The sequence below is a fragment of the Podarcis bocagei genome, assembly GCF_964188305.1.
Source record: "Podarcis bocagei genome assembly, chromosome: 5".
Classification (NCBI taxonomy): Eukaryota; Metazoa; Chordata; class Lepidosauria; order Squamata; family Lacertidae; genus Podarcis; species Podarcis bocagei.
This window is the reverse complement of record NC_138129.1, coordinates 11,639,922-11,663,543: the sequence shown is the minus strand read 5'-3', so window position 1 is coordinate 11,663,543 and position 23,622 is coordinate 11,639,922. Positions and strand designations below refer to the sequence as shown.

Here is a 23,622-nt window from a genome sequence, read left to right as displayed (position 1 = left end):
CCTGCTCCTGAACCATGTACGGATCTGGTGTACTTTACACTGGCTTAATTTAAGGCTGTGTGAATTGCGTTGGCTTCCCATAATTAGAATTGCTCCCTTAGCCATATAGAAGCGATCAAAACTACATCTGTGTGACAACAGGAGTTTGTATAACAGATGCAAGACTCCCATTACTGTGTATTGCATGACCATGTGAAAGATAAGGTATCCCTGGACAGTGTTGAATTAGAGCCTGGGTTCAAATCCTAGATTAGCTGTTGTTTCACATAAGTGGTTCTGTGCAAGTTGCCCTCTTAACCACACCAAAGTCATGAACATAATAACATTTAATTTACAGTGGCCTGCTGAATGAGCCATGGGCTCATCAGCTCCTTGTTCTGGTCTCCGCTAGTGCAGCTATGAGGATGAGGCTGGAAACTTGTGGTTCTGTTTTCAGTTAACCACAGTGTAGTATAACATCCAAACTTAAATATGCTTAATCCTAACTTTGATTTATTGAAACAAGCCAGCTTCATAAACCACATAAACCCTGGTCTCAGTTGTGAAGAATATTCCTATGCTATGAATGGTCCATGTTACCATTAAGAAAAAGAGGTAGGAATAGGCCAATGTATATGTGGATGGTCCCTGGATAAAGTGACTTTTCTTTTTTAAGTTCTCAAAGTTCTTAGCTAGCTCAAGGTTGTCATCTGAAGTAGCCAGATGCTTAACTGATAATCAATCACAGTCAGTCCATCATTTGAAAAATAAGAGTTTAGAGCTGGCTTGCCCCCAAATGGGAACTGGACATTCCATTTTGGTGACTGTAACCTTGGTTTAAGGAGACATTTGGCACCTAGCTTACATATCTGAATTTCTGACACTGGTTATGCTGCAGGAGAAGTGGGAAGTGGAGAACAAGGGACCCCAAGACTCATTTGCATAACACTAAAATTTAAACCATAGCCCACATAAAATTTAAACCATTATTATTATTATTGTTGTTGTTGTTGTTGTTGTTGTTGTTGTTGTTGTTGTTATGATTATGATGATGATGATGATTATTATTATTATGCCTTTCATTTCAAGAATAATGCAGTCAGTGTGTTTGTGACTATGAATGAGGTTTACAGTTAAAACTATTCTGTACAGTTGAAAGGGTTAGATATGGAGATGACGTGAGATATTTTATGTTGACAAGCAACACCTTGGATTTTGCAGTGCAGTCTCAGTTGCAAAACTCAGTTGTTTTAGACAGCAGTTAGGCATTCTGAATTCTGTTGAAAGTTAATATGGCCAAAGTATATAGGATGTCTGTGGAGCCAATATGAATACTCTTATAATGGGCTTCCTGGACAATGCAGAATGTATGTATACTGTAGCTTGTTTTGATGTATTATCTGAAGCTTGGCATATGATGAGAAGAAGCAATTATGCAAATAATGTGTTAGATTTAGTTATTGCTGCCAAATCCCAGCCATCCCAAAGTGTTTGATATTGATGTATGGCAGGGGTCACAACCTAAGGCCCATGGGCCACAAGCAGCCCATGGGGTTTGTTTAACTGGCCCATGAACCCCCGCCGCCTGCTTGGGGACTCCTGGCGCCCGCTCAGTTGGCTCCCTCCCATGCTCTGTGCTAAACCAGCACGGAGCAGAGCGTGGACTGCCTTCCGCGATGCCGGCTGGCTTCCCATTGGCTGCAGCAACCTCCTGCAGCCAATGGGAAACTGTGTGTGCCTCCTCCACGCCAGAAGGAGCGTCGGAAATAGTGTTTGTGCATGTGCGTGCACACACACACTCCGGCCCACTGCGGCGTCTGCGGGACCGTGAACCGGCCCAAGTCACAAAAACTTTGCTGACCCCTGATGTATGGAATATTGTTGCAACTGAGAACATCTCATCTTCTGCAGTGTGAACCCTTCCTGCCTCAGAGGTGTAGGGGCAAAACTGAAGAACCTGGTATATCTTCTGGGAAGGTCACTGTGTAATATAACAAATCTATGCAATATTATTTATTTGTAAATTTCTGTACTCTTCCTCCCCAGCCCCAAATTAATAAATCAGTAAAATGTTACATATAATCAAGGACCATATATACAAAGAATAGAAGATAATTGGTATGCATAACTAAAATCAGGAGGAATGAAAAGTAAGGACACTCGAGCAGTTAACTCCTTATGGAAGGATTTCTGCATTATCTGTGCTGGGGGCGGGCAAATTGCTTGAAAAGCTCATCAAGTTTTATATCTGTATAAACCTCACTTCAGAGAGGCTTTTTCTGGTATCTCCATCATTCTGCCTATTTCTTATTGATGGGGCTAGTTTTACTTGCCTGCTTCTCTTGGGCGATCTGTATACTTAGCCGAGCCTGAGTTTAAGGATGTGCAACCATATGTATATTAAGCAGAAGAGCTATTGTGGAAGTGTACTCACCGTGTTTCATTCATATGTATGATTTTTCCAGCACTGAACTGCATATTTGGACAGAAGTGGCTTGTACTCATTTTTACAAGAAGATGGCTTTAGTGGTGTTTTCTTGAAAATTTTGAATTGAAAAATGAAAATTAGACTATAATTTCTTAGGGAAATAATAGATTCATAGAATTGTAGTCTCTTCCAACCCCTTGAAATGCAGGAACCATAACTGAAAAATCTCTCATAATTGGCCATCCAATGTCTATTTAAAAAAAGAGAGTTCACCATGTTCTAAGGTAGTCTGCTCCTCCATCAAACAGCTCTTGTCATCAGAAAGTTTCAGTTTACATTGGAAAACTACGTGCTTTCCTATTTTAACATGTTTGTTTTATTTGTATTTAGAAAACAACATTGAAAGTATTCCCTGTTTTTATTTTGGTCCCAATACAACACAAGTTTTGACTTGAAATACAGTATTTGAAGGGGAAATTAAAACATACTTAATATGGTTAAATGTTACATTGTATGGACATTTTTATTCAAATACTTAAAAAAATTAAAAGACAATAGCATGTATTTCCCTTGTGTTGTTTGAATTTAAGTGGGTGGGGGGAGGATTAGTGATTACTATTGACCTCCCATTTTTATTTTTCTCATTTCAATTTACAAAACAGTGCTATACATTTATTCTCTCACATACTTAGTAGGGATAATCAGATGAAAATCATTTAATACAACTTACTGCCAACCTTCCCTAATATTGTATTTATAATTGGTATCCATTCATTGTTCCTAATGAACTTATCAAATGGCTATTTTTCCACCCCACATCATAGCATGGCTTAGATTACAAGCCTTAGAACTACAGTATTGGGTCCTTAGCAATGCACATATTTATGCTATTACAAGTGTCTCTCTGACTTCTCTGGATTACATGCCTTCTAAAAAATTCTCTTTCTTTCCTTTCACCCACAATCAATCAACCTGAGATTGTCTCAAGTAGGTTAGGAAAAAAGGGTCATTTCAATGCAACAGAAGGTTAGTTGATCACAGTGATGGAACTGGTGTGTATCTTGAACACCTATATATGTTTTATACTCTGAGGAGGCATAGCACTTCCTATAATGCTGAGAGGCAAGATTATGAAAAGTATAAAAGGAGTGGGGGGGTGTCTTTTGGTATGTGCCACATGCTTGTAATTTGCCACCAAATGTAGTAATGAATATACCTTAATATTGCTGTTCAGTGTCCTCAACTGATATTGTCGTGCATTGGCTCATTTACACTTTTTTCATTGGTCCTGCTTACACTAAAACCTCCTGATATTTGTTTCAGGGTTGCTGCTTGTATGCAACTGTAATTTATCTTTCTTATCTTTGCAAGGGCATCAGCACATCTGCACTGTAAGGTTGTTTTCAAGGGCTTGTTTGGTGACATTTCATGCTGATGCCAGTTAGTTAGGATTAATGTTAGGTTGGGATATGCAGTCATATCCAACTAACTTTTACACAGAGTAGCACACTGAAGTTAGTTGACCTAAGTTAGCTGCTAATTTTAATGGGTCTACTCTGAATAAAAGTTGAATGCAATCCTTGTTTCATTTTGGAATGGGAAGTAAAGGTAAAGGTAAAGGGACCCCTGACTGTTAGGTCCAGTCGCAAACGACTCTGGGCGCTCATATCGCTTCATTGGCCGAGGGAGCTGGCGTACAGCTTCTGGGTCATGTAGCCAGCATGACTAAGCTGCTTCTGGTGAACCAGAGCAGCGCACGGAAACGCCATTTACCTTTCCTGCCGGAGCGGTACCTATTTGTCTACTTGCACTTTGACGTGCTTTCAAACTGCTAGGTTTGCAGGAGCAGGGACCGAGCAACGGGAGCTCACCCTGTCGTGGGGATTCGAACCGCTGACCTTCTGATCGGCAAGTTCTAGGCTCTGTGGTTTAACCCACAGCACCACCCATGTCCCTGGAATGGGAAGTAGCCCTGACCAAATACTAGACTTAGAAAAATACCTGATGTGTTGTTCCTGGGGTACATGAAGTAGCTCAAGGTTGTAATCTGAACTAACCAGGTGTTTAACTGCTAATCAACCACAGTCACCCTAGCCTATCTGAGTTTCTAACACTGATTGTTCCTAAGTTTAATGGGTGTTAATCTGTTTCCTAGTAGGTTTTCCAGTTCCCTGGAAATTCCCTGGAGTCTGAACTCTAGATTGATTGTTGATAAATGGATGTGCCTGTATGATTTGATTCCATTAAGACCTAGGCAGGGAGGAAGGCACCTGCATATTCCAGGGCTCTTATGTCTTATGCCTTCATAATCTATATTACTGGAGGGCTTTCTTACCCTGGCTATCTAAAAGTCAGCCTATCATACATTCATAGACAAAATGGAGTTCCTTTTGCATCGAGCTGCTAGAGACATGTTTAAAATGACAGAGAAACATGGTTCCTTGACAACACTGCCCTGAGTTCCTTTGGGAAAGGGCACGGTACCGATATGATAAATAACAGATAATGGGTTGTATTCTGTGCTAGTCCTACTCAAGTGTAGACCCATGGAAGTTGATGAACATGTCTAACTTAGGTTCTTTAATTTTACCTGGTCTACTCTGCGTAGAACTTAGTTAAATGCAACCCAACATACTGAACCTACACTTTGTTTGAAGGAAAGACTTTGACACAAATACTTATTTGTAGTGGTGTTTCCATCAATATACAGTTTAATAATCCTGGCTCTTTCATAATTGGTATAAAATCAGCCAGATATGTAAGCTAGTGTTGTTGTCTGATACAGCATTTGCCTTTTCCACTGTGTGCAAAACACTCAGTGCAGAGTTACTCCATCTCTGACCTAGAATGTTTCCCTCTGTAGTACTTCCTTGGTGGTTGTATGATTGGGGGTCAACTCTAGAAGGCAGCCAATAGGCTCAAGCTTTGCTTGATGCAGGCAGATTAGCATCATTTCAGGGCCTCCTGTTGTTGGCAAATCAGGCTGTAATTTATGGCACTCTGCCCTTGAGCCATTCCACTTACATTAAAAAAGCCTCTTGTTGCTGGAACCTTTTCCACATCAGCAGTCTTAAAAAAAATATTTAAATAAATGCAAAAGGGCCATCAGAGAGCACCCCAACCCTGGAAAGAAATTTGATATGGTGGATATCCAAGTATTCTAAAATTGAAGTTAGGAAGAGTCTTTAGCACTGTCTGCAAAGTAAGTTTTAAATATATGTGTATCTTTCTCTTTTTTTTTTTACAACAAAGAAACATATTGGGGACTTCCCTTTTCATTCATAATTTGAATCTTAAATTATGTAAAAAAAGGTAAACAAATTGACTTTCCTATATTGGATGTCTGGATTACCACATTATAGTTTTTCTTTTCTCTCTCTTTTGTATCAGTATGTTTGATGTTGTTTGCATTATGTCTTTACTTAATTTTTTTTAATAAAGTTTCTTTTAAAAACATCTTACGTGAATTGAAGCAATGGGAGAAAAGTTAGTGCATATATGCTTGCTGATAGTTTAGTGAAGTATTTGGGATTAGCCCAATTGTGTCTGTTTTGTAAGCAACCAGAATATAAATACTGCATTCAGTATAAATTTTAATTTCTAATCCTTAACCGCCATTCAATTGACTCTGCTTCTCTCACATTATCACTTCAGTCTAACTATATCTGGACGATAGCCTGGTTTCATTTAGAAGCAGAAGAGATGTCACAAGAGGGCTGGCTTTATTCTCTGGCTCCATTTTTAAAGAGAAATAATAATTAATCATATTAAGACACTAAATATAGCATATTGGGCTTATGGATATGGTTAAAAATATTGGTTGACATAGCTGCATGCAATCACTTCCTTAATTTTTAGCTTTTCTTTGTTGTGTAAAGCACTGGGCAGAGTGAAACACAGATTCTAAAAGCTTGCACTGTTAAGCCTTCCGCTGTCAAGAAACCACAGTGAGGAAGTTTCCATACGTACTGTTGTAGTAATTCCAGAACTTGGAAGATCAAGTTAGGATGGAAGAATTGGGGTATGCAGGTACCCAGTGGGCTTACAGTTAGGCAAAGTACTAATGAGGAAGTGGTGATTCTTGATTACCCTTCAGCACTGTTAGTCAGTTCATCTATGCAACATACACTATTTGTAAATAAGAGCTCACTGGAAGGGGCAAATACTGAACCTGTCTCCTGGCCCACTTCTGTGGCTAGGAAATTGCCATTACCACCTTAAGAGCAGGTAAACGGCCTCAAATAACTTTGGCTTTGTAGTGGGGGAAATGTCATCTCTAATACCATTTAAAAATTATACTAATCTTTTTATTTTTAGGTACTCACAGCTTGAGCAAAAGGTGTGAAGTATTTCAGTACAAATGACTGTCTACGAGTCCATCATATAATCAATGTTACAGTGAAATTTAATTTGACAGGTAAGATTCCTATTACACATGTCCTTTGTATTAACTAGGCTGTTTAATTTTTGAACAGTATTATCTAGTGGGCAAGAACTTGTATTCTTACCCAGCTGTTACTAGTTTATAAAGTTGAGAATGAGAATTAGGCCTCTCTGCCTTTGCCTCCTTCCATTGTTCTCTAGCTTTGGTGAGAAGATTCTGGCTTGTATCTATCCAAAGCCTTCCATTTGTTTGAAACAGGGAATTCTGGCTTAACGTCAAGTTACCAAAGCAGGAAAATAAGCCAGGACAAAGGCCTGGAGGGAAGGGAAGAGAGCAGGAGTAAGGAGAGAGACACTTACCGTATTTTTCGCTCTATAAGACTCACCAGACCACAAGACGCACCTAGTTTTTGGAGGAGGAAAACAAGAAAAAAAATATTCTGAATCTCAGAAGCCAGAACAGCAAGAGGGAGCACTGCACAGTGAAAGCAGCAATCCCTCTTGCTGTTCTGGCTTCTGTGATAGCTGCGCAGCCTGCATTCGCTCCATAGGACGCACACACATTTCCCCTTACTTTTTAGGAGGGAAAAAGTGAGTCTTATAGAGCAAAAAATACGGTATGTAGTCTGGAACTTTATATTATTGCAAATAGGTGGAAGTAACTGTACTAGTGTTCACACAATTGGGAAACCAAGGGAATTTGATTGTTGAATGGGTATCGTGGTGAGATGAGGAAAAAGCTTTTAATATACAGTGGTGCCCCGCAAGACGAATGCCCCGCTAGACGAAAGGGTTTTCCGTTTTGGAGGTGCTTCGCAAAACGAATTTCCTATGGGCTTGCTTCGCAAGACGAAAATGTCTTGCGAGTTCCTGCGGGTTTTCCCCTCCCCCCCTTTTCCCAAGCCGCTTATCAGCTGATCCTAAGCCGCTAAGCCGCTTATCAGCTGATCCGCTAAGCCGCTTATCAGCTGATCCGCTAAGCCCGCTAAGCCGCTAATAGCGCTATTCCGCTAATGGGCTTGCTTCGCAAGACGAAAAAACTGCAAGACGAAGAGACTCGCGGAACGGATTCTTTTCGTCTTGCGAGGCACCACTGTATTTGAGTTACCATCTGTTGAATTTATTATTTCAGTAACTGATGGAGGTAGGTGATTCCCTGCTTGATAGAAGACTCATTACACTAATATTAGTTTCTTTAGCATTTTAAGGTAGTTGATAAGACTACTGACCCAAAGCTTGAATTGATCTGACAGATGAATTAGGTAATGTTTTGACGCTTTTGTTGAAAATATTCCTCTTTTTAAATACCAGTGCTTGACAAGTATCTGAACTGTAATGATTAAGAGTTAATTGTTAATTAATCATAGCTTTAAATTGAGAATGTCAAACATTAGACTTCAGAAACTTTGACCTATATATCTCTTGGGAAATTTATTGCACTGTAACTAAAACAAAGCAAATCCCTTATGTAAGTACAGTACAGTGAAATAAACCTAAACAAAGCATACAAAAGTAAATTGGGTTCATAGCAAGTTTCCCCAAAGTAGAAAAATCCATAAAGACAGATTGGTGGTCATGTTGGATTACCCAGGATGTAATTTGTGGGCAAGTGTTTATATTGTATCCAATATTGTATCCAACTGGTGTAATCTTTCTGGGTAACATCTATGTTTTCCAGAGCTAGAAATTTTGGCAGAACTTCTGAAATCTTTCCTCTTCATTTTTGTAAATACTGTACTGTTAAGTCAGTTAGCCTACCCAGGCTGCTTTAAATGAATTAGTAGATAATTTAGTTGTGTTTGCATAGTGAAAGGTATGAAGAAGCAGCTTTTTTAAAAGGGTGTGATTCTCCCTTCACTCCCCCCCTCTGTTTTTGCTAGAAATGTTCAAAGGCAAATGAATATAAAACGTCTCACGGCAGTTGTTTTGAATTTTGAGTACACTGGTTAATTGCAAGTTGATGACAAAATTTGTACACATTGCGTAAAAAAGTTAATAAAGCAGAATAATCAGGGTTCAATATTTAGTTAGTTGATTAAAAAAAAGACCACACTTTATCAGTTGACATGGTGCACAGCCATTGTTTGTTCTTAATGCAGGTACATTAAAACCATGGGTGGCAGAAATTGCCTTAGAAGAGACATTTCCCCTTCTTTCTCATTCAGGGAAAAAAACCCCTCTTATAAGATGTCGCATGTGTGGGTAACATCTCAACCAAAATAGTTTCCCCACCCCTTCAGTATGATTGGTCTTATGGAAATATGTGATTAAAAAAACTCCAATCAAATAATAAAGGATTGGATCCAGACATGCCCTTCTGTGAACAGAATGGTCTCTGATCAATTGGTGCCTCCCACCAGAGGAAGGGGAAATGATTTTTTGCCAGTTTCCCCTTCTCCTGCATACCCAAGCACCACTTCACATGTTGTTCTGGAGGATCCCTCTGTTGGCTTTTTGCAGTATAATAACGCTGCAGAGAGCTTGCTGGGGAGACCATGCATTAAAAAGAAAGGACTCAAAAATAACATAAAGAAGGTTTTAATAAGAAAAACAAAAACTCCATTTACACTAAATACATCAACAAACCAGACCCAACCACCAACCCATCCCCCAGGGTAATGGGAGAGCTAGGTGCTGCTCCTTATATACTCTACCCAAATGCTGACACGCCTTAATCAAATACAACTCAGCAGCACCTGCTATGTTACACAGCTGTAAAGCTGGGTCTCGTTAGTTTGCTCTGGCCCTTACTCCGGCCCCTTAAAGACATACACATGGAGTGGAACAATGATGAACCTTTACATTTAAAGAAAAACCATTCAACACCCTCAACTTGTAGGGCAGCTTTTCAGGGGACTACAGGGAGAATGAGAAATTTCCTGTTTTGTATGGGGTTGTACTCCCCCTGAAGGAGCGTGCTCATAGTTGGGTTGCTCCTGGATCCATCTCTCTGACTTCAGGTGACTTCAGTAGCTAGGAGCGCCTTTTTCCAGCTTTGGCAGGAAAGATAGCGGCAACTGTTTCTGGACCAGGATAGCTTGATTGTCTGTGGTAAACTTAATGTTGGATTACTACAATGCACTCTATGTGGGCTCAGACACTAGAGCTTGTGTAGAAAGCATCAACGTAGGCTGCCCAATGATCAGTCACTGCCATAATGTTATTCTACTGCTGAAAATGCTGCACTTGCTGCCAGTTAGCTAGTAGGCTAAGTTTAAGGATCTGGTACTGGTGTACGAAGTCCTTTGTAGCTTGGGACCAGAATACCTAAAAGATTGTCTCACCCGTTACATACCCAGCTGATCATTGTCCTCTGCAGGAGAGGGCATCCTGTAGATACCATCTCATCAAGAGGTCCATTCTGTATGAAGTAGGAATCTTGTTTACTGTGACAGCAGGTAGCCTTTTAGAGCTTCCTCCCACTGCACATTAGACAGCTGTTGTCTTGCTGCCTATTGAAGACTTTCCTTTTTCAATAAGCTTTTTAAGTGGATATTTTTATTCCAGTCTGGGTCTGTTTTGTATTTGAAATTGATTTTAATACTAGTGCTGTATTAAAATCTTATTACATATTTGGAGAGTGGGTGCTTTCCCTAGCCGCCACAAATTTACACGAAGCATTACAGTGTCTCCCAGTGCTTGAACATGGAGGAATGATTTCTTTTATGGATTCCATTATTCCTGTTTGCTGCTTCATATCAGATATCGGTACAGTGGTACCTCGGGTTACATATGCTTCAGGTTACATATGCTTCAGGTTATAGACTCTGCTAACCTAGAAATAGTACCTCAGGTTAAGAACTTTGCTTCAGGATGAGAACAGAAATCGTGCTCCGGCGGCGCGGCAGCAGCAGGAGGCCCCATTAGCTAAAGTGGTGCTTCAGGTTAAGAACAGTTTCAGGTTAAGAACGGACCTCTGGAACGAATTAAGTGCTTAACCCGAGGTACCACTGTAGTTGTATGTACAGCAGTGGTGGTGAAACATAATAGTATGCATCAGTAGTCCAGAACATACTCTTTCAGGTGTTGTTGTTTTTTTAAAAACAACAACAACAACAACATGAAACTGGAAATCACAGAACTATACTTGATGAAAGGTTTAGAATGTTTCCAAATATTAATGATAGAATGTTTCACAAGAAATGTAGCTGTATCCTTTGTCCCTGTTTCCAACTGGCATCTTAGATTTTAATCCTTTTTTCTGTTGCTTATATAGACAACAATGTATTTTGCTTGTTTACAGGCTTTTGCTCATTTAGTGTAGTTTCTCAAGGCACTTTTTGGATGTAGAATACATTATTGTTATACGGGCAACAGTTCAGAGAAGGAAAAAAGTTTACTTATCAACTAGAACTGTATCTTTTGGTTTAACCATGCTGCTTTTGGTATTGTCACAGCCTATATATTGAATTGAAAGAATTGAACATTTGATTTACAATTGCACCTTGTGCATATTCCATGTTATTGTATGGCTGTGCTGGCCAGAGTTCCAGAGGGCACCAGGTTGGGGAAGGCTGTGTTAGATGAATGCAGTTGGTAACCTAATTCCATAAATCAATTTTTATAGGAAGAGAAGCTGTCATTTGGAGTTGAAAAGCTACATTTTGATTTTTTTTTATCAGACCTGTAAGGAGAAAACTTATGAATATATGTATTGATCTGCTCAAACTGTTAGAGTTCTTTAAGTATCCTAGGAAGCAAGCTTTCCAAAAATATTGATGTGGAACTTTGCTTGTTCAGGAGGTTTGCCCTGAGGAAAATTTGGGAATGGGCTTGAGGCTCAACACTTCCTTCTTGCTACAGGTGGAGTAAGTGTAGGTTGTCGTTATTGGCATCCATTCGTCTCGAAAGGCAATAGAATGCACCTTTTTGGGAGAAGTTGAACTGCTATTTTAGCTGCACTGAAGTGACCTCCCCAGAGCACATACCTGTGCAGTGTGTATGGAGGTTCTGGACTGCCCAGATGACAAGACTCCTCTCAGCCTTGCTGATGTGGTTGAAAGAAAAGCAGAGCCATATGTATGGCACCAACTTTGCTGCAGGAGTTGCTGGAAAGAGGCATGCAAGGCACCATCCAACTGTCCTAGAGACTCCACTCCAAATTTGTGTTGGGTGTACTCCTTAGCCTTTTCTTCTCCTGAAGATATCCCACAAGGCAGAGGAGATTTAGGATCAAAGCTACCTTCCTAGGTTGTTGAGCCCCATCTGCCCCTCACTTCCCCCTGCAGCATGTGCAGAAACCACCATCTTGACTGTGGGACCCACTATTTGTCTCATCTGCTCAATCCACTTGAGCCTATCTACACATGCAGGGGAAGTCTGTAACTCACTGAGGGTTTGAGACCCATTGGGTACCCTCACCTGGTTTATCTGACCAGTTGAAGCTGATCCTGGCATGTGACCACTGTTGCATGCTGACACCTTCTAGGAGCCACAGGTGAGAGCTGAGTGCGGGGTGGGGACCAAAGGTGGACAAACTACCTCAGAAGGAGCACAACATGAACTCCATGTCAGTACGCCTTTCAACTGATGTCAGCAACCGAGCCCAATAACTGGTTCTGCCCCGACTGGGCTAGGCGACTGGAGCACTTTCAGAGACCTTCCAATCCTGGAAAGCAGGTCCCAGTGTACTGGACCCACAATTGTGCATTGTGAGCACCAGACTCATGCAGAGTATAAATAACGCGGAAGCTAGCTGTGAAGCATAACTCCTTTTATTTCTAATAGCTACTACAAACTAACGAACTACTGGCTTGCATGAGTGTTACATCTCCCACTCAGCCATCAATAATAATAATAATAATAATAATAATAATAATAATAATAATAATTTATTATTTATACCCCGCCCGTCTGGCTGGGTTTCCCCAGCCACTCTGGGCGGCTTCCAACAAAACACTAAAATACAATTAAACATTAAAACTTCCCTAAACAGGGCTTCCTTTCTAGTCACTACATAGATAAGACTCTCTCCACACACAGTCAGGCAGTCAGTCAGGAGCGGAAGAGTAGAAGAGCAGTTTCCGCCCCCTCCTTTCTCAAAACATCAAATCAGGAGTCTGTCAATGGGAGGGGTGAAAATATCAACACACCAGAGGTGTTACCCCTGCTTTATAGGATTAGGGAGAAAGTAGTGTCCAAGAAATGTAGTTCCATTCATTCAGTTCTGCTTGTGGTGGCGAACTGGGAGCAGCTGATAACAACACAAACAACGCAACAGGCTGTATGTAACTATATAAATTCTTTTTAAATGCAATTCAACATATATCAAAATATATGGTTCTATAGACCAATGTATTATATAAACAAAACATATTATGAGAAATTAAAGTCCAGCAGATAGATCAAGAAATATAATCTATTCAGTTCATATATTGGCAATATCCACGGTGTGGAATTCTTATTTCAATCTTGTAGTGTTCCACATGAAGATGCTTAAGAATTTTAGCGTTATTTGTATGTAGTTATCAGAAGAAAAACTTGGAAGAATGGCACATGCAGAAAATAAGACAAGGATTCCATGATAATTCCTTGTTTCGCCCAACTGGGCTTCGTCAGCCGTGCATACTCTGGATTATATAAATAAACATAATGTGATGCAATTTTACACAAAACCAAGTAACATAACACACATACTAAACAATAAATTTACATACCGTATCCTTGTATATCAGAGACATGGAACATAATGGATTCAGTCATCATGACCATTAACCTAATGCCTCTTTATATAGAGAGAGGCAATATTGGTTACAACCACAGGTGGCTATAATTTCTGTAAATGCTTCTTAAAGAGACCATATTTTAACTAAAAACCATAAATAATTTTTTAAAGAAATTGATAATATTCCTTTAAGATGTTAACCATGTAATAACTCATAAAAAACAGCTGTAATCTAATTGTGTATTCAAGCCTGAAGGATTTAAAGTGTTGAGTAGAAAAATAAATCTGGTTTCTTTCTGCAAAAGAATCTTTTTAGCTTGTTCTAATCAATAGGTCCCTGATGTGCCAAGATGACAAAAAATGTTAGATCCTCATCATAATGTGACGCTTGAGTAAAATGTTGTACCAAAGGCACGTCAACAACACCATTTCTGATTCTGGAACGATGCTCAGATATCCTGACCCTGATGGGTCTAATGGCGGGTCCTACATACAATAACCCACAACTGCACATAATTACATAAATTATGCGTGAAGTGGTGCATGTGGCAAATAATTGCAAAACAAACTTAAAGCCTTCTTTATTAGAAAACTCTTTCACCTGCAATGCATATTTACATGAGGTGCAGTGACCACTTCTAAAAAAACATCGTGGAGAGTTGGTTAAGGTCCGTTGTGTAAGTGTAGGTTTTAAATCTGTGTGTGCCAACATGTCCCTCAGTGACCTAGTGCGTCGTTTGGCAAAACGGGGAATCACAACACACCCAGGAATGTCTTTAAGGATGTGCCAATGACATTTGACTATTCTTTCAATTTCAACTGGGAGAAGCAGCAGAGAGAGAGAGCATGTAAGTCCGTTGACATTTTTATCTTTATGAAAGTTCACCTGTAATTATAAAAGGCTGATCAAACTCTGCCCTGGGCTGCACTGTCATTCTGGTGGATCTTTGTTACATTAGCATTTAAAGAAAAAAATAGGAAAAGGTTTTAAACCTGAATAAATGTGTCTGCATTTGATTATAGTACTAACTTAACAGGGCATTTTAACACGTTGGGCCCAAACATTTGTAAATCTGTTTAATTTCTTTCTGCAATTTAGGTGATAGCATTAAAGGAATTAAATCTGCTTTCCTGGCCCAAACACTCATATCTACTTTTCAATATATTTTTCTTGTTCTGGTTTATTTGTTGACCTTTAACTTTTGCTACTCTACTTTGACATTACTGACTGCTACAGAAACTACTTTAGACTTTGTAGAACCATAAGGAATTCTAAACATATTTCCTCAGAAATAAAGGCCATTAGTTTATTGAGGTTCACCTCTAGTTAAGTGTGCATAGGATTGTAGCCTGAATCAGTTCACAAGTCTTAACTTATCAATATTTAGATTGAACCTGCTTTGAGTAGGGAAACTAGGTTTTTGTTTTTGTTTAATGATGGCGCTCAAAGCTTCATGTGTATTGATGAAATTTCTTTTTTTTAAAAGTTTGCATAAATGTTTAAAACTGGGGTACTAGCCATCCTTGAATATATGCATTTATTTAATAGTTGAGGAATCTGAAGGTTAAGACTTAAGGTGTCAAGACTTTATGTTTTATATAAAAATATAGTTATACATTTTGAGCACAAGATAGCCAGAGCTAAAATGCTTACGTTTTATTAATTTTCATAGGAGAGTCAAGCATGTGCTTAACTGTTCCATTGAAGTAAAAGGGGAGAATTGCTTAACTTTGCCAAGAAACTGCCCTCTCAATGATAACACAACATAGTTGGAAATTGCCATATGTAGCTTTGACTTCAGGTTTTCTGGGACAATGTGCAGTACAAATTTACTCAGTCTCTTTGTCTTGAAAAGAGACTCTTCTTGACATGCTGCATTCTCTTCTAATTAGCTGCAACTATTGGTGTCATCTTATGTTTCCACTGACAGAAAAATGCTTCCCCAGAGAGTGACTTTTATCTGCTTTGTTTTGTGTGTTTCACTGAGAGTTGTTGCGGTCATTTGTCACAATAATTAATTTTTTATTAGTGTGTTTCTAGATGCACTGAGTTCATAAAAGCAGCCATAACATGGGAGCAGGAACTTAGTGGATGTTGTCACTGTAACTTCTTGAGTGTGGAATAATTTTCTAGTTCCTGAAGTGACACAAACTGCTCTACAGTGAGTACACAAAGTTCTCCAGAGCAAGTTCTGCCATTTCAGGAATTGGAAAGCACATATGGCTCCCAAAATGGGAGGGGCTATGGGGGCTTTCAGTGGGATGCGGGTGGCGCTGTGGTCTAAACCACAGAGCCTAGGGCTTGCCGATCAGAAGGTCGACGGTTTGAATCCCCACGACGGGGTTAGCTCCTGTTGTTTGGTCCCAGCTCCTGCCCTCCTAGCAGTTTGAAAGCACGTCAAAGTGCAAGGAGATAAATAGGTACCGCTCCAGCGGGAAGGTAAACGGCATTTCTGTGTGCTGCTCTGGTTCGCCAGAAGAGGCTTAGTCATTCTAGTCACATGACTCTGCAAACAAAATTCGGCTCCCTCGGCCTATAGAGTGAGATGAGCACGCAACTCCAGAGTTGTCTGTGACTGGACCTAATGGTCAGGGGTACCTTTACCTTTATGGGGCTTTCAGTGAGGCTGCAATCCTGTATTTGCTTACCTGGGGGAAAATCCCACTGAACTCAGTAGGACTTGCTTCTGACTAGATATGTATAGGATTCCAGTGTTAGTCTTCTTCCAGGAGTTTAGCAATGGAGTGTGGTGAAAGAGATAGAAATGCAAAGCTGGTAGATGCAGATAGGCTCATGGGATTGGCTTGTTAATTAAGTTACAGTGCTTCCCTCCTATAAAAATGAAGGCATAAACCATGCTTGTATATGGTGTAATAGGAAAGAGGGATGAGTACTTTGAAGAAGTAATAATGCTTGAATGCAATATAGATATATTTATCAGGATGTACCAGTCTGTAGTTTGCCCAAGTTTTGTAGAATGCTGTATGATATAGCAAGAATGACATAAGTGTATTGTAAAGAGATCCTGAACGGTTCCTATGCAAGAGAGATACTTCACATTGACCAGTTTTATGCCACCTTAACACCGAGGAAGGTCTGTGGCCAAATGTAGGGATTGATCATTTTCACTCAGTTCTTAAATACTTTTTTCTTGGAAGTATGTGTCCTTTGAGTTTACTGAGGCTTACCTCTAAGTAAGTGTACTAGAGAAATGCTTGTTTCTTTCGGTTTTTTTTTTAAATTTTTTGTTAAAGATTTTCTTTAATAGTACATGCCTCGTCTCTTTTTTTGGGTTGTAGAATCTTTTTTACATTTAAAGTGAGATGCTAATGTTGTATACAGCATAAAGTTGGGGCAGAAGGAGGGGTGATAATACTTGGTTCATATGTGGGGGTTTTATGTCAGCTTCACTTTGATAGGTTCTCCGTCTATTCATTTATTATATTTCCTCAGTAGTAAGAGATTGGATGGGGCCCAGGGCATCATTTCATCATTTAGTTGACAGGGCATCATTTAGTTGTTTTTAGTTGACTGCAGTGAGATTTGTTTGCATGGGGAAGGGGAGGAGATTGTTGGGTCAAGTTAGCCATATTGATTCATATGGAAATATGAAACAATATGGCTGACTTAACCCAACAATCTCCCTCCCCCACAGACTCATTGTTAAGACTGTGTTCGTGGCCGACAATCTTACTTGGCTACGAGTGATCGCCAAAGAAAGATTGATTCATATGCTGTCAGTGGGTTCTTGTTGTCTTGTTGGACTGTGTATGTAATAAAGGGGAGCCATACCTCTTCCATTTGTCCCTGTGCTAGTTTCAGTCTGTTGGTTAGCTTTTCTAGTAAGGCTGTTACATACAATTTGGTACCACTGGTCCATGTTCACTCATGACACTTCTCTCTGGTGTCTGGCTATGATGCTTCTGACTGCTGAGAGTAGGTTCGTTATAAGCCCTTTATAATGTGAGCTGTGTTAGAAACTGAGATATGAAAGCTAGGAGCTAAATGGCACCTTAAAACTAGGCTATGGCTACAACAACTGAACGTCTAGGCATCCTTTTTTATAACAAGAATATAAAGCAGAAAACATTCATTTTCAGCTTTGTATTTTTGTTATAAAAAGCATGCCTAGACGTTCAGTTGTTGCAGCCATATATAGTGGTACCTTGGGTTACAGATGCTTTAGGTTACATACACTTCAGGTTACAGACTCCACTGACCTAGAAATAGTACCTCGGGTTAAGAACTTTGCTTCAGGATGAGAACAGATATCGTGCTCCGGCGGTGCAGCGGCAGTGGGAGACCCCATTAGCTAAAGTGATGTCTCAGGTTAAGAACAGTTTCAGGTTAAGAATGGACCTCCAGAACAAATTAAGTTCTTAACCAGAGGTACCACTGTAATTTAGTTGCAGCTAAAATATTATGTTCATTTTTCACATGGCCTAGTCCTTCCCCTGCCCACCCCCCCTAATATTCTTAGGAGGGTCTCTTCTCCAGTCTTCAGAGAGTAGCTGGAAGTGGGGAGGCAGAAAAAGGTCCTCCTTTCCTTCCACTCTGCAGTTATAATCTGAAATCTTAGGCCGGAACTATGCCCGGAGCTCAAGAACTGCTCTCCCTAATGTAATTCCCTGTCGCAAAATGCGCCTAGAACAATGGGAGTTTCGAACACTGAATGTGGGTGGGCATTATTGTCTTGGAAAGTGTTCACTAGGGCCAATAAATGTTTGCTTCTTGAGGTGCTGCACTAGTTGTGTTATCTCTGTTCCAATATCTTTATACAAGTTTCAAATTTTACCATTTGAACAGAATATAGTGTGCTGATGAGAGCAAGCAGACATTATGCAATAGTGAGAGAGATTATTCCTACTAGGGAACCCAAGTAGTGAATGCCAGTGGGATCATTAAGAAACAAATGGGGAGTTACTGGCATGCTCAGGCGAACTTCAGGACATGCAGAAGTACAAAAATGTTTTCTGGAGAGACATAAGGGGACAGTTGATCCCTTTCCCCAAAACAGCCCAGTAAGGATTGAGTTCAGTCACAATGGAATGTTGACTGTCAGTTGGAAAAGAAAACAAAGCTGGCGTTGAGGGAGTGGAATGCCCTGCTTGAGTCTCTAATAATACAGTGGTACCTTGGGTTACAGACGCTTCAGGTTGCAGACTCTGCTAACCCAGAAATAGTACCTCGGGTTAAGAACTTTGCTTCAGGATGAGAACAGAAATCGTACTCCGGCGGCAGCAGGAGGCCCCATTAGCTAAAGTGGTACCTCAGGCTAAGAACAGTTTCAGGTTAAGAATGGACCACCAGAACAAACTAAGTTCTTAACCCGAGGTATACCACTGTATAGTATAATAATAATATGGTATCCTGCATGAGTGCATGGCTGACAGGCTGGAACTTTGAACAGCACTTCTGCTAGGCGGTGAGGGTACACTGCCACATTTGTTACAGGTCCAATTTCTATTAACCCCCCCCCCAAGTTTATTCCTTAATAGCTGTATATGATTAATACATAAAATCAGAGGCCCACAAAGATGGTTGTCAATACCAGCCATAAATTTGGTGCCTTGAAGACTAAAGCAAGAGATGTTATTAAATCAAACTGTAATAAACCAGACAATTTAGGTAATTGTGTGCATGTGAAGAGGACTCTGAAAAGGGGAGGTGTTGGTCTCACTTTGAGTGAGGTGGGAGGAACTAGCCCTCCCTTTCCCAAGTTTCTAAGGAATGTGCACAAGAGCCTGAATGGGCTGTTCAGTGGGATACCTTTTTAAAAAAACTAAAACTGTGAAAGGGTAGGGTTTCATCTCTTGTTTTTGCTGTGCTTTGGAGAAAATTAGAGGCCGTGTGAGTCTTTTCTACTGTTTTACCTTCTAATGTTGAGTGTGAGATGAGACAATTAGTTCATACCAGATAGTTAGGAAGATCAGAAACAGTGGAAGAGGCATCTACTGCTTCTGATTTTGAGGGTTTTGGTGGGGATGAAGTGAAAAGTTTGCTGCTTCATTTTTGTGTGTTTTCTGTATACTGGATAACATGGAGGAGCGGCAGGGTCACTGATGAACAAAAATGTTGGCTGGGTTCTAAGCCAAAATTAGTGGACTGCTAGATAATATGTTTTGTCTCATTGCGGCCATGTTTTCATGCTCAGTGTTCAGCAGAAGAATGGTGTGGCAGTAATGCATTTTTCACACTAACATAAATGCCACTTTTTGGGTAGTGCAAGTACTTGCATAAATATGTGGCTGGTGTTTACTTTAAAGGCGTGGAGAGAAGTTATAACTACAAGGCTTATGTGTAAGCTTATAGAGCAAGAATTTGGAAGATAGAAATCATAAGGTGTGCCTTGACTTTCACTGCTGGACAATTAACTCTCCCAGTTCGGTTTCTGTCAAAGTCTTTAATGTCCACATCTGATCAGTTCATTGGCAAGACATAGGCTACAAGGTACAGCAGGTATGCAAGAGATACAGATAAATGGCTGTGCACAAGTTAAGACATATATCAAACAAATGACAAGCCAACTGTCTCTTCTTTTTGAAAGATGGGGCAGGGACAGTTTGTGTAGCAAGCAGCCGGGATCTTGAGATTGGGCAAGCAGGAGGCACTTCTTCAAGTGAGTTGAACCTGCAAGTGCTGGAGCTGTCATTTTCTTGCCCAGTCAGTAATCTGACTTACTCTCATTTGCCTCTCCAGTACAGAAAGGCCCCATATAGGCAGGAGGAAACACTGGAGGTGGCTCCTCAACATTCTCACTAGGAGAGTTTGACATTGTAAGGGTGGAAACTTTCGCTGCCAACCCAATTGGTCCTCCCCAGAATCCAGTTCTCCTTTCCCCAAACTGTTGATCCCTACCTTGGACTCTGATGCTTCTTGAGATCCTGATCTCAGCTTCCCTATCCCAAACTGCTCCCTGGGGTCATCCAGCTCCAATTCCCTGAGCCCTTACCATTCCTCCTCAAGTTCTGACCACTCCCTCCATGACACCTCCATAGACTCATGACAGTGTATCATTTTATACAGAACACTGGGGAATGAACCCTTAACTCAATACATATCTTCACATAAGAACAAATGTAAAGCATGGCCCAAAGTAAAGATAGTCTACTAGCCCACACAGTCACTCAGATCTACTAGAATGTCAAGGTTGAACTAGCCACCCTGAAGTGATTTTTACTTCACTCTGAGACATTAGGTAAAGGAAAGGTTGTTGAACAATACGGGTAGGATCCAGACTTGGTCATGTTTAAACTAGACCCACTGAAATCATTGTGACATCACTTACTAATGACAATTAACCCCAGAAGAGAAATTTGGATTGTCTTTACTCTGTGCTTGGTGTTCAGGTGGCTAGTGTTTGGCTTGTCACTTTAAGGCCCATCTTTTTTGTTTCTATGTACAGTGGTACCCTGGGTTACATACACTTCAGGTTACATATGCTTCAGGTTACAGACTCCGCTAACCCAGGTTAAGAACGGACCTCCGGAACGAATTAAGTACTTAACCTGAGGTACCCCTGTACTAACTTTCAGGATAGTCTTACACCCCTTTGGACTGTCTTTGGCATTTTTTGCACAGACCTTTTCATCTTTTTCCCACATGGAGCATCAAGTTGTTTCCTAAGTCCTATTCAAAGTAGACCCATTGAAATTGATCTAAATTTGTCCTGTTGATTAATTTCAATGAGTCTACTCTGTGTAGGACTAGAATTGGATATATCTCATAATGTGTACTCCCTAAGATGTCTTATCAGGTAGTATTTGGTGAAGTACTATTGTTCTTTAAGTAAGGTCTCTAATCCACAAGCTCTCAACAAGTTTATATTTGAATATTTCATTGACTTGTAGAAACCAGGTTGAGAAATCTTATTTTCAAATGGCATTGCTCAGTGTTCTAGGGCATCTTGGTATTTATAACATCTTGGACAACCTGTTTCATTACACTTATGAAACTTCAGGGATTAGTCAAGTGGGACAGAAAAGACTACTACATAAGCTCTATTAGTTTTGCTAAAACAGTTTATAAACAAGAAAACTGATCATGTCTTCATGTCTGGAGGTGGCTGATTCTTTTTCTGCCCCCTCCCCCTTTCTGTCTTTGACCAAGATGTCTTTCAGGTGCTTAAATGTTTGTTTTTTTTGCTGTATCTCTTCCCATTTTTCATTTGTTTTGTTCAGAAAAGAAATTTAATCTCAACAGTAACTCTGAAAGGCAATTGCAGATATTAATGCTTGCTATCAAGTTTATTGAGCCGTTGCTTCCTTCAAAAATAGATCAATCAGGAGTGATCTAGACAGAGCCATGAATTTATGTTGGATCCTTTCACGTGTTTCATATAGACTGTGCAGTCTATATGAATGCAAGAGTTGGCTTTATGTATGGAGGTGACATGGCCAAATAAATCCTAACTTAGAGAGTAAACATGCAAGATGGTGCTACTGTCAGTCCTAAACAGGCATCTATTGTAGTGGGACATACCACCCTGAAAATGAGCATATCAGACCAAAGGTATGGGTTACCTACCCCATTGTGACCTGAATTAGCAGCTACATGTTCAGCTTAATTTGCAAATTGTTTCTGTAGCTTTTCTAGGGAACTGAAATAAGCAAATTATTATCAGGTATGCTATTTCGGGGAGGATCTCAAATGCTCTTCTGATAAATTTCTGCTCTCATGTTTGCTTAGGAGGTATAGCCTTCAGAGCTCAAGCTGGAAGGGTAGCACCAGTAGAGCACCTCTGAAAGTCTCAAAGATTTGTTATCTTGTTTGTTCATGCATTCAGAACTATTACTGAAAGAGAAACTGGTTTTCAGATTCCATGAGAATTAATTCAGTGCTGCTGTGTGAGAGCTGATCCATTACCTGTATTTGGTGCGCGCGCTAGGTTTATATATATAAACCTAGTTATTTGGGATGTATGCAATTTACAGTGCATTTTGCCAAGAAAAAGTGAACTATTTCATAAATATTCAGGCCACCCTCTTCAGTGCTATCTCAAGAATTTGAGCGATCTAATCCCTTTCTCTCTTCCTCATCGCCACCACATTCAACTGTGGATGTCACTTGTGAAGCATGCTCACAACTTCTAGACTACCTTTGGTTCACTGGAATAAAATACTTTATAAAATATTTGATCAGTAAGCTAGTACATCTCAGTAAGCTGTGCACCTCTTGCTGGTGTAAATTGTATAAATATTACTTTGAGGAAAAAGCTAATATTGTCAGAAGATAATATTTTAAATTATCTACCTAGGATATGGAACTTGACAGCTGGTAATGTAAATGGATTCTCCACGCCCTCACTACAGCTAAAAAGACTAATATTAATCCACTGGGAAGATAAATCCATGGCCCCCTTTAATCAATGGATAGAAGATATGACAATTCTTACAACATAAGAACGGATAGCATATAGACGTTGACAGTGAATAGACAAATATTATGACATTTGGAAGGCATTGATAAAAAATATAGTAGGTTTTAAAATAATATTAAAAGAGGTTTTAAAGAAACATATATGTATTAAAATAATAATACATATTTCATCTATATACCTTTCTATTAGACAAGCATGTACAGTATATAATTATAGTGTTATGCAACTTTTGTTTCCTTTTTTATATTTTTCAATTTATTTTATACTCTCCCAGACAAAAATCGAAAAGTTACAGAAGCATACAGTTATCTGAACCGAGACTTTTATGTTTTGTACCTTTGTAATTCAATTTCTTTCTTTCTTATATTTTAAAGATAATATTTGCAGCTTTTTAAGCTTTTTAAAAAGACAGGGGATATACTGTGTAAGGTATATTATAAATAGCTTTATTTCAAGGCTGTAGAATCATTTGCACTGAAGCCTTTACAAGATCTGTTGGTGTTGTAAGAGAAATACTTGTAACTGTTGCTTAACAAATTATTAGAGGTGCGGTAGCTGCAATGAGAAAGGAATCTATGAAAAAGTAAGCAGTATTATTCCTGCCGCTTTTAGTGGTCAGTTTGCTGCCTTTCATTATTTTTGGGCTTTCCCCTCTGATTTTGAAAAGAAAACATTAGCCTGCAAGTATGAAAAGCAGCAGATTGACTTCTCTTAAAGCAGTAGTAATTACGGTATACTGTTTATTTTTCCAGATATTGAACCTTTTTATAGTAAAATATCCTGAGCCA

The 23,622-nt window shown here is 39.7% G+C and overlaps 1 protein-coding gene across 2 annotated transcripts in view; it reads left to right on the top strand.

The window, feature by feature from the left end:
- Positions 1-23,622, top strand: part of OSBPL2 (oxysterol binding protein like 2) — a 70,025-nt gene that overhangs the window by 5,061 nt on the left and 41,342 nt on the right. The window contains exon 2 of one of the 2 annotated variants that reach the window (XM_081196414.1): positions 6,725-6,824. The exons of the other annotated variant lie outside the window; for it this stretch is intronic. The gene's annotated coding sequence lies outside the window, so the exon portion shown is untranslated. The remainder of the gene's footprint in view (positions 1-6,724; positions 6,825-23,622) is intronic. 2 annotated transcript variants of the gene reach the window in all.